Consider the following 11,928-nt stretch of genomic DNA (forward strand, 5'->3'; position numbering starts at 1 on the left):
ATGAAGTATATTGATGACTCCACTCTTGCTCAGTGTAATATGTTATGCTCCATGACTCCTGAGTTATAAAGACAACATAAAAATATGGATGTCAGATCTATTCTCCTATATGTCCGTAATCTGTTTGAGGAATAGGGAAGGACTCAACGATATAAGATATCCAAGGGCCTATTCCGTGCTAGGATGACTGAGGAGAAACTAGTTCAAAACCATGTCTTAAAGAAGATTGAGTGGATAGAGAAACTCATAGGTCTAGGAATGGTCCTAGAGAATAAACTATGTGTGGATCTTGTGCTTCAGTCCCTACCAGATTCTTTTTCATAATTCATAATGAATTTTAATATGATCAAGCTTGAGGTGACTCTCTTGGAGCTCCTCAATATATCGAGTGAGGCAGAGAGCACTATTAAGAAAGAGAAGCCAGTTCTCTACACTAGTGAGACCAGAAAGAAAAGAAAAGCATAAAAGTCCCTTAAGAAGGGCAAGGGCAATGGCAGACCAGGTAAATCAAAGGTTGATAAGAAAGACCTAGCAAAAGACAAAGACTAGTGCTTCCACTACAGCAAAGATGGGTACTGGAAGAGGAACTACAAAGAGTACCTTGCAGAGAGGGTGAAACATAAGCTTGGAAAAGCTTCTGTTACATTCATGATCAATCTCCATTTGTCAAACTCTTGTGATAGTGCATTGGTATTGGATACCGGTATTGCTTATCACATGTGTAATTTTTTATAGATTCTGACAAAGCCGAGGGGATTGGCAAGAGAAATATTACATAATGGTTTGTTTATGCTAGATACTACTGCTAGAAACTAGTCGGCACTAAGAGGGAGGGGGTGAATTAGTGCAGCGATAAAAACGTCAATTCTAAAATCTTTCGTTCCGAATAAACCCGTTTCGGAAAGATATTAACTTTGAAAGTGTACGGAAGGGTGTATAGCAAAAGTAATGAGGAAGTAAAGCAATTTACAATAAAGATAAATAGCAAAACAGAAATGCATACCATTTTATAGTGGTTTGGTCGTCGTGACGTACATCCACTCCACCGATTCCTCTTCTATTGAGGCCACCAGCATCCACTAATAATCTTCCTTCAATGGGCCAAGATCAACTACCCTTACAACTCAATTCTCCTTTTTACAGGTATAGGAGAGAACCTTTACAATCTCTTTTTACAAAGCTTCCCTCACACTCTCCTTTAAAATGGTCACTAAACTTTAGGAAGGACTCTACACTTTATAAGGGTTTTCAACTTTAGAAACACAGAGTTTTTTATCACCTTTTTTGCTACTCCATGCAGGAATAGCTGGGGTATTTATAGACCCCAAATGGCTTCAAAACTTGGAGCCAAAATTTAAATTCCCGAGATTTCGGGGTACGGGCGGTACCATCGCTTGCACTGAGCGGTACCATTGCTTGTAGCCTGACACTGGGTGGCACCACCACCCAGTCTGGTTGTACGTCCACTTGACACACTATTACTAGGTGGTACCACCACCCAGTCTGGCGATACCACCGCTTGACAACCTCGGAGACCGAGTTTTTCGAGTTTTCCAACTCACAAGCAATTCTACCCACCTGTTTTGGTAGTGCCACCGCCTGGCCCAACTTTTGGGTCACTGAATGAGTCTCCCAATAAGCCCAAATCAATCCCAATTAAGACCTAATTGGCTCCTAATTGAGTTAGCATGATTACACTAAAAGCTAACTCAATTAGTCCTCTAAACTACTTCGATCTTAGACAAATGATTACAAAGCATGAATCCTTTGTCCGACATGTCATTGGTTCATCCGGCACTCATTCGATCCTTCAGTGCATTGTCCTCTCCTTAGATGTATTATCTAATCGGCATGTTACTCCCACAACTTCCGATCTCCTTAGCGCAATGTCCAATCCTTCGACCCAATGCCTGAATTCACGGCACGAGCCTTCTACCGATATATCAACCGATCCTTCGGCTTGACGTCTAATTTTCTGACATATTTTTCTCCAGCCCAATATGATTCTTCCTGTTTTAATTGTCTCTCCTTGATTGAAACTTCCTGCATCACTCAAAACGCAGATCAAATCATAAACAATATCAATTGGTTTTATTATTAAAATATGAGATTCAATAATCTCCTCCTTTTTTATGATAACAACCAATTGATAATAGAGTTTAAATAAACTCCCACTATCAATATGCCATATTGATAGAAACTTTAAAACCATAGTATTTCAATAGTGCATGCAATATGAGTTTTGAAATAACCAATTTATCAAATCGTTGCATGCATCCTAAAATCATGCATAATCAAATTTTCAATACATCATTCAATGCATGATCATCAACATAACTTCTCCCCCTTTGTCATCAATAAAAAGGAGAAGTGTAACTATTCAATTTTATGAGATAACATTTCAAATCATTGCAACATAATCTCAAGTTTTATCATCATGCAAGCAAGTAATTTTCTTTCTTCTCTTTTGAGAAGTGCCATGTTTTGCTTTCTTGGCAAAGTTGCAAGCTAGCAAAATTTTATATCATTTTACATGTAATTTAGTAATAATTTTGAGTTTTGTAGGTTTGTAAATTTTGTTCGATTAGCATGTTTCGTTTCTTGAGATAGGCAAGATAGCACTTCTGCTTCTCTTGAGATTGCAAGATAGCAATTCTTGGTGATGTTCAAGATAGCAAGTTCTACATCATGCAAGCTAGTGAATTTTATAATATTTTAGAACATGCAAGCTAGCAATTTTGAGATGTTCAAGAAAGCAACTTTTGAAATATGCAAGTTAGCAATCTTTGCTTCTCTTTTTAGATGAGCAAGCTAGCAAGTTTTGCTCCCCCTTTGTCATTGTCAAAAAGAAGGGATAGTTACAATAGTATAAAACTTTTCATATTACATCAATTTTCAAATCATCACACAAAGCATAACAAGAAAAGTTTGGTGATGAGATATACTTCCATAGTAAAAATCATATCATGAGAGATAAGATCATATGAATACCAAAAGACATGATTCAAAATATTTTCTTTCATAAACTACAAGAAATCATTCGAGATTAAAAAGTGAGGGATCTTGATTCATATAAAGAAACTATCTAGTTTTGATTCCAAGAATTCAAGATTGATCATGATATAGATAAAACTCATTCAAATCATCAAATCATCAAAATTACTTTAAAGATATTTAAAATGACATATAGATTTATAATTTTTTTGAGATGCTAGTGATTTTCTTTCTCCCCTCCTTTTTTTTCTTTGCAAATAAGAAAGAAGAAGAGGGGAATTTTATAATAGTGTAAATGTTCAAGTTGTTAGGATCAGGGGTTGACACTAAGAGAGGGGGTGAATTAGTGCAGCGGTAAAAATCACGTCTTCCAAAACCTTCGTATGATAAAATGGTTGACGTTGAAAACTAATCTCAGAAATATAACTTAAAAGCATACATGTATGAATTGAAGACAGTAAGCACTTGAAGAGGTTTGCAGTAAGTAAGTGACAGGAAGTAAATGCAAACCAGAGAACACGGTAATTTTAGAGTGGTTCGGTCAATCGTGACCTACATCCACTTTCGGCTTCCTCCTCCAACGAGGTCACCGGCGTCCACTAGAGGCTTTCCTTCAATAGGCGAAGGCCAATTACCTTTTACACCCCTCTTCTCCTTTTACCGAGTTTAGGAGACAACCCTTACAAGCACTCACTTACTCCTCTCTCAAATAGTCTAACACTTTAGAAGAGGGAGAGGAGATTACACAAGATTTTAGTAGCGTTTTTTTCTTTTTAAACTCTTTGTGCTTGTGTTCTTTAACTAAGGATGAGAGAAGTATTTATAAACTTCAAGTTGATTCAAACTTGGAGCCTAAAACTTTTCCATCTCGGGTTTCCCGGGCACGGGCGGTACCACCGCCTAGTGTCAGTATGACGCTGACACAGCCTGAGTGGTACCACCGTCCAGGTCTGGTGGTACCACCACCTAGGGGGCAGTGCTGGGTGGTACTACCACCCAGACTGGCGGTACCACCGCCTGGCACCCTGCTAGGGGTAGTACAACCACCCAGACTGATGGTACCACCGCCTGACATAGTTTCGAAGATTATGCCATGACGGTGAGACTTCTTGGGGCACTATTTAGGCCTCTTATTCGACCCAACATAGTTCTTACATGGGCCTAGTTAGCCCCTAATTAGGTTGGCCCAAATCCAAGCCCAATTACATGCTAACTATGAAATCCTAAGACATTTGCTAAGCTAAACAAGTCCCTATGTCTATTCTTCCAACGAGCTTCCGACGAACTTCTGGCGAACTTCTGATGATCTCTCGGCAATGTTCTGGCAGACTCCCGGTAAGCTCTTGGACTCCACGACGAGCTTCTCTGGCAAGCTCCGAGACTTCTTAGTTGGTTCCACCAGAACTTTCGACGAACGTCCGGACTTCCGACGAACTCTCGAACTCCTAACGAAATCATGTCCTTGACTCTAGGACTTCATTTTGCTTCATGCCTTGCTATCGTAGTTAATCCTGCACATGTAAAACATACTTCGATCTAGATAATTAATACTAAATATTAATCAAGTTGTTCGGCATGTTATTGGTCCCTCGACGCTTCGTTTGATTCTTCGGCACATCGTCCTCTCTTACGGCCTATTGCCTAATCGGCTAGTTGACTTCGCAACTTCAATATCCTTGGTGCAATATCCGCTCTTATTGGCCCGATGCCTGAATCCACGGCCCGAAGCTTTCTGTTGATACGTCAACCGATCCATCGGCCCGACGTCCAATCTTCTTACATGTTTTCCTCTGACACAACATGATTTTTCCTACTTTAATTATCTCATCCTGATTGAAGCATCCCGTGTCACTCAAAATACAGATTAAAACATAAACACTTATCGATTGGTTTCATCATCAAAATCCGAGATTCAACACAAGTCATCATAAAAATACGAAGGTGTCATATGAAAATCATGAGATGAAAGATGGAAGATCAAGAAAGATCAATTATGAATGATCCATCTAAATAATTTTTTTTTTTGTAATTAGAAAAAAGAAACATGAGAGTTCAAAAAACAAGATCTTGATTCACAGAAAAATCTAATGTATCAAATATCAAGAAATCAAGATGATGATTCATAAAAAAAATATCACAAGTTATAATCAAGAGAAAAATCATTATTCATTTTCAACTCATTCAATTTATCAAATCAACATTTCTTGGGTATGCATGATACCAAAACATAGTTTCAAGTCTTCAACATACAACATGCATAATTTCAAACCATTACAAACCATTATCAAGGTCATAGTTTATTTGCATAAGTCTCTTCTTTGGTAAGAAGAAATCATCAAAGATAAAAAATATTTTGATTCTCATAAAAGATAGCTCAAGTAGAGAAATCGAAAGAAAGTTCATGATTCGGTTGAAAATTTCCATTCAAATTCAAATCACTTTTTGAAACATTCAATGAAGGCAACGTAAATAGATTCACATAAGAACTTGATTCTTGCATAATGCCTCAATTATCATGAATCATAAAAAAATTTAGAGTATCAAGTGAAGGAATCATGATTCGTGTGACAAAAAGATTGTCAATTCATGCATTCAAACCATTATTACTTCAACTCATCATGCATAGTTTCAAAATGCAAAGGCGCCAAATATGATACAAACATTTATGTGTAAAATGCATTCCCTTTTAGTTGTTTCAATTTAAGTGATAGATTTCATATAAGCATGCCCAAATATTTATGCCAAATAAAAACATGCATCAATGTTTAAAACCGAAAAGCAATACAAAATCATCAAGATACACATAATTTTTTTTTATAACATGCAAGGAATTAATGTGCAAGTATTATTACAAAACATGTAATCATCATGATATATATATATATATATATATATATATATATATATATATATATATATATAACCAATCATGAAAAGGCACTAAGTAATTTCATGGTAAGAAAAAAGAGGTTCGATTGAGTTGCTTACCTTGTTGACAAAAGTTATTAAGGTATAGTTTACCATCTCGCCTTTGTTAGTTTGCTCCTCGTCTTCGGATGAGCTTGATTCGTCCTAGAGTGCTTCATTCTTCTTGCATTCATAATAAATAGTTACATTCTTTTTAAGTTTATTTTTGTTTTTTGATTCTTATTTTAAGAACTTTTTAAGTTTTATTATGAGAATTTTAAGTTCATTATCACTTGAGTTTTCGCTCGAGTGATCTTCTTTTGTTCTAAGTGTAAAATCCTTTCTGTTCATTGGAAAATTATTCTCAAGTTTATCATGTTCAACATGTGTCATACAACTCATTTCATAGGTCATTAAAGACCCAATAAGTTCTTCGAGTGGAAAATGGTTTAAGTTTTTTTATTCTTGTATTGACGTTATCTTCGAATCCTAATTTTTAGAAAGAGATCATAAAACTTTATTAACAAGTTCAAGATTTAAAAATTATTTTTCAAGAGCTTTTAAGCCATTGATGACATCTGTAAAACGGGTGTATATGTCAACAATGGTTTCGCATGGCTTCATTCGAAATAGTTCAAAATCATGCATCAAAAGATTTACTTAAAATCCTTTACTCTACTAGTGCCTTCGTATGTGATTTCAAATGTATGCCAAATATCGAAGGCCGTTTCACAAGTAGAAACACTATTAAACTCATTTTTGCTTAAGGCACAAAATAGAGTATTCATAGCACTAGCATTTAAAGAAAAAGTTTTTTTCTTCAAATCATTCTATTCGTTCATTGGAGTAGAAAACTTTTAAAAATTATTTTCAATAATATTTCAAAAATCAAGGTTCAAGGAACACAAGAAAACTCTCATCCAAGTTTTCCAATAAGTGTAGTCCGTCTCATTGAACATGAGAGGACGAATAATAGAAAAGCCCTCTTGAAATCTGAAAAGAGTCATTTCTCTTAAGTGTTAAACCAAATGAGAAATAACGAGGCTCTGATACCAACTGTTAGGAATGAGTTGACACTAATTAGGGGGGGGGGGGGTTGAATTAGTGTAGTGGTAAAAACATTAATTCTAAAATCTTTCATTCCATATAAACCTATTTCAGAAAGATATTAACTTTGAAAGCATACAGAAAGGTGTGTAGGAAAAGTAATGAAGAAGTAAAGTAGTTTGCAATAAAGATAAACAGCAAAACAGAAATGCAAACCATTTTATAATGGATGTAGGTCACGATGACCGAACCACTATAAAAATTTAGTTTGTATTTCTTTTAAGCAATTTACTTTAACTGCAAACAACCATCTTATTGCTTTCACTACGCTCCCTTACACTTCCAAGTTAATATTTTTCCGATCGGTTTTCAACATACAAAAGATTTTAGAATTGATGTTTTTACCATTGTACTAATTCACCCCTCCTCTTAATGCTGACTCGTTCCTAACAACTATTTCACATATCATGAATGTAGATGTGTCCAAGAGGAAATGAGATGAGATAAATAGTGCATACCTATGGCATTGTAGGCTAGGTCACATCCATGAGGGAAAGATCCAAAAGTTACTAAAGGATGGTGTTAGGATTAAGAGCGCACTAAGAGAGTAGGGGGGGGGGGGTGGTGAATTAGTGCTGCGGTAAAAATTACATCGGTTCAAAAAACCTTCATACAATAAAATCGATTTCGACGAATACCGTTTCAAAAAGATCTTTAAATTAAAAGCATACGAAAGTGTAGTTGATGTAAGGCAAAGAAGGCAGTTTGCAGTTAAGATAAATAGCATAAAGTAAATGCAAATTGATTTATAGTGGTTCGGTCGTCGTGACCTACATCCACTCCTCCGATTCCTCTTCCGTCGAGGCCATCGGCATCCACTAACGGTCTTCCTTCAATAGGCGAAGACCAAGCACCCTACCAGGGGTGGTACAATTGCCCAGACTGGCGGTACCACCGCCTCACACAATCTCGAAGACTATGCCACGACGGTGAGACTTCTTGGGGCATTGTTTGGGCCTCTTATTAGGCCCAATATAGATTTTACATGGGCCTAGCTAGCCCCTAATTGGGTGGTGGTGAATTAGTGCAGCGGTAAAAATTACGTTGGTTCAAAAAACCTTCATACAATAAAATCGATTTCGACGAATACCGTTTCAAAAAGATCTTTAAATTAAAAGCATACGGAAGTGTAGTTGATGTAAGGCAAGGAAGGCAGTTTGTAGTTAAGATAAATAGCATAAAGTAAATGCAAACTGATTTATAGTGGTTCGGTCATCGTGACCTACATCCACTCCTCTGATTCCTCTTATTAGGCCCAACATAGTTTTTACATGGGCCTTGATGGCCCCTAATTGGGTTAGCCCAAATCCAAGCCCAATTACGTGCTAACTATGAAATCCTAAGACATTTACTAAGCTAAACAAGTCCCTATGTCTATTCTTCCAGTGAGCTTCTAGCGAACTTCCAGCGAACTTCCGACGATCTCTCGGCAATGTTCCGGCGGACTCTTGGCAAGCTCCTGGACTTCACGACGATCTTCTTGGCGAGTTCCGACGAGCTTCTCTAGCAAGCTCCGAGACTTCTCGGCTAGTTCCTCTAGAACTTCCGATGAACGTCCAGACTTCCGACGAACTCTCAAACTCCTAATGTGATCTCGATCTTGACTCCGGGACTTCATTTTGCTTCATGCCTTGCTATCATAGTTAATCCTGCACATGTAAAATATATTTTAATCTAGATAATTAATACTAAGCATTAATCATATTATCCGGTCATGTCATTGGTCCCTCGACACTTCGTCCGATTCTTCGGTGTATCATCCTCTCTTGCGGCCTATTGCCCAATCGGCCAATTAACTCCACAACTCCGATATCCTTGGTGTAATATCCGCTCTTCTTGGCCTAATGCCTGAATCTACGGCTTGAAGGCTTCTGTCGATACATCGACCGATCCACCGGCCTGACGTCCAATATTCTGACTTGTTATCCTCCGGCACAATATGAATTTTCCTGCTTTAATTGTCTCATCCTGATCGAAGCATCCAGCGTCACTCAAAACACAGATTAAAACATAAACATAATTATTAATTAGTTTCATCATCAAAATATGAGATTCAACAATCTCCCCCTTTTTGATGATGACAACCAATTGATGACGGAGTTAAACTTAACTCCCGGAGTATAAACAAACTCCCCCTATCAATATGCCATATTGATAGAAACTCTTGGATTCAAAAATCCAAGCAATATGTCACGATCAAATCATGCATGACATCAACATACTTCTCCCCCTTTGTCATCAACAAAAAGGAGAAGTTCCAACCTCATGTGTTTAGGCATAATAGTTTCAAATCGTTATTACACATAATTTCCAAATTGATCATCATGCAATTTTGCTATCATCATATATATGCAAGGTAATAAGATAGCATGCTTTACTTTATACAAGCTAGTAAATTTTACAACATTTTAGAACATGCAAGCTAGCAGTTTTGATATGTTCAAAAAAGCAACACTTGCTTCTTGAAATATGCAAGTTGCAAGCTAGCAAATTTTTGATTCCTTTGCAATGTTTGAGCTAGCAATCTTGCTTCCGTTGCAAAGTGCAAGTTAGCATGTTTTGCATCTTTGAGATAGACAAGATAACACTTTTACAATTTTTTGTTTCTTAAGATAGGTAAGCTAGTGATGCTCAAGATAGCGAGCTCTTTCTTCTCTTTTGAGGAGTGTCATTTTCTTTCGCTTCATTTACAAAGTGCAAGCTAGTAAAATTTTGCTTCATTCTTGAATTGTGCGAGCTAGCAAATTTGCTTTCTAGCAAGTTTTGCTCTCCCTTTTATCATTGTCAAAAAGAAAGGAAGACCCTTTATATCAATTTTCAAATTATGACAAAGGTAAATAACAAAGATGAATAGCCAAGTCATGAATATCAAAACAATTTTTCATCATGAATATTTTATCATTGCATGCATCATTATCATAAGTGTTTCATGCATTCATATCATCACATGAAGAATATCAAAAAGAAAATAATTGAGTGATGAGATAAACATTTCATAAATACAAGGAATTGCATCATATCATTTTAAACCATGATGGTATCAATTTTGTCAAATTATATCCTACCATGCATGATCAAAACTTCTCCCCATTTTATCATTGTAAACAAGAAAGAAGAAAGGAAGAATATAAAAGTGTAAAATATTTCAATCATTTCAAGGCATACAAGCCATAAATACAAAGATATCATGTCATGAAGGATAAAATCACTTGAATACCAAAAGACATGATTCATATAGTAAATCTCTTCTTTAAATGAAATACAAAAAAAAATCATAGGAGTACAAAGAAGAGATCTTGTTTTAAAAGAAAATCAAGTAATAAATCCAAGAACTCACAAGAAGAATCATGATTCATTAGAAAATCTCCTCTTAAGAAAATACCAAGTAGAATCGTAGGAGAAAAATTAATAAAAAATATTGATTCATAACAAATCTTTCAAGTTATAATCAATTCATGAATACCGAAAGAACATTCATGATTCATTTGCATAATTTTTTTCTTTTGTAAATGACAAAAAGAAGCATAGGAAATAAAAGATTTTGATTCATAAATCTCAAGAACATGTGAACGATTTGGATAAAGGGTCATTCAAATTTAACTCATCAAAATCATTTTTATGGTCCAAGAGATTCATAAAGGTGATATAAATAGATTCATTAATCTTCTTTTTGAAAAAATCGAGAAAGTAAAAAAATAAATTTTTCTAGGAGAAACATTTTCTCTTTTTAGTTGTTTCAATTCATATGATTTATTTCATTTATGCCAAATAAAAATGTGTATCAACGTTTAGGATCGAAAAATGAATTTCATCATAAAAACTGTCAAGATCAATAAATCACAAAAATCATCATGTATAACTTTAAAATCTTATGCATAAAATCATCAATCATGGTATCAAAACATTTAATATTTTTATTACATCATTATGCATTACTTCAAATCAAACATGATTTCATTTAATCAAAATCGAGAAATAATATGAAAATCAACATGATATACATTATTACTTCTTAATCACATATAGCATGATTTCATAAGGTATTTTTAATCAAAATTAATTTTTTATTAAACATGCAATTTTTATTATCATTTTCGAAATTACTAGCATTATCATGATTTTTATATTTTTTTCCTTATTAAACATATAATTTTTAAGAAAATTAATTCTAAACTAAATTAAAAAATACATCATGAAAAGCATCATGTAATTTCGAAGTAAGTTAAAGGCTTTTTTATTACCTCAACATCAAAAGCCGTTAAGGCATAGTTTGCCATCTCGCCTTTGTTGATTTTCTCCTCATCTTCGGAGGAGCTTGATTCATCCCAATTTATGTTCTTCTTCTTACGTTCAAAGTAAGTAGTTGCGTTCTTTTTATTTTTATTTTTTAATTTTTATTTCATTAACTTTTTAAATTTCTTAATGAGTTCGAGTTCACCATCACTTAGCTTATGCTCGAGTGGTCTTCAAATGTTCTAAGTTCGAAATTTTTCCTGTTCTTTGGAAGGTGGTTATCAAGTTCTTTACATGCATTGCACATCATTTCATAGGTCATCAAGACCCTATTAGTTCTACGATTGGAAATTGGTTCAAGTTTTTTGATTCTTAAATAGCTGTTATTTTTTAATCCCAATTTTTATTAAGAGAATGCAAAATCTTGTTTGCAAGTTCAAAATCCGAAAAACATTTGCCAAGAGCTTTTAAACCATTGACAACATCCATAAAGTGGGTGTACATGTCAACAATGGTTTCGCCCGGCTTCATTCGAAAAAGCTTGAAATCATATATTAAAAAAATTAATTTTTGAATCTTTAACATTGCTAGTCCCTTCATGTGTGATTTCAAGAGTGTGCTAAATATCGAAAGTCGTTTCGTAAGTAGAAACATGATTAAACTCATTTCTATCTAAGGCGCAAAATA

Source organism: Musa acuminata, chromosome BXJ3-6 (genome assembly GCF_036884655.1).
Source record: "Musa acuminata AAA Group cultivar baxijiao chromosome BXJ3-6, Cavendish_Baxijiao_AAA, whole genome shotgun sequence".
Taxonomy (NCBI): domain Eukaryota; kingdom Viridiplantae; phylum Streptophyta; class Magnoliopsida; order Zingiberales; family Musaceae; genus Musa; species Musa acuminata.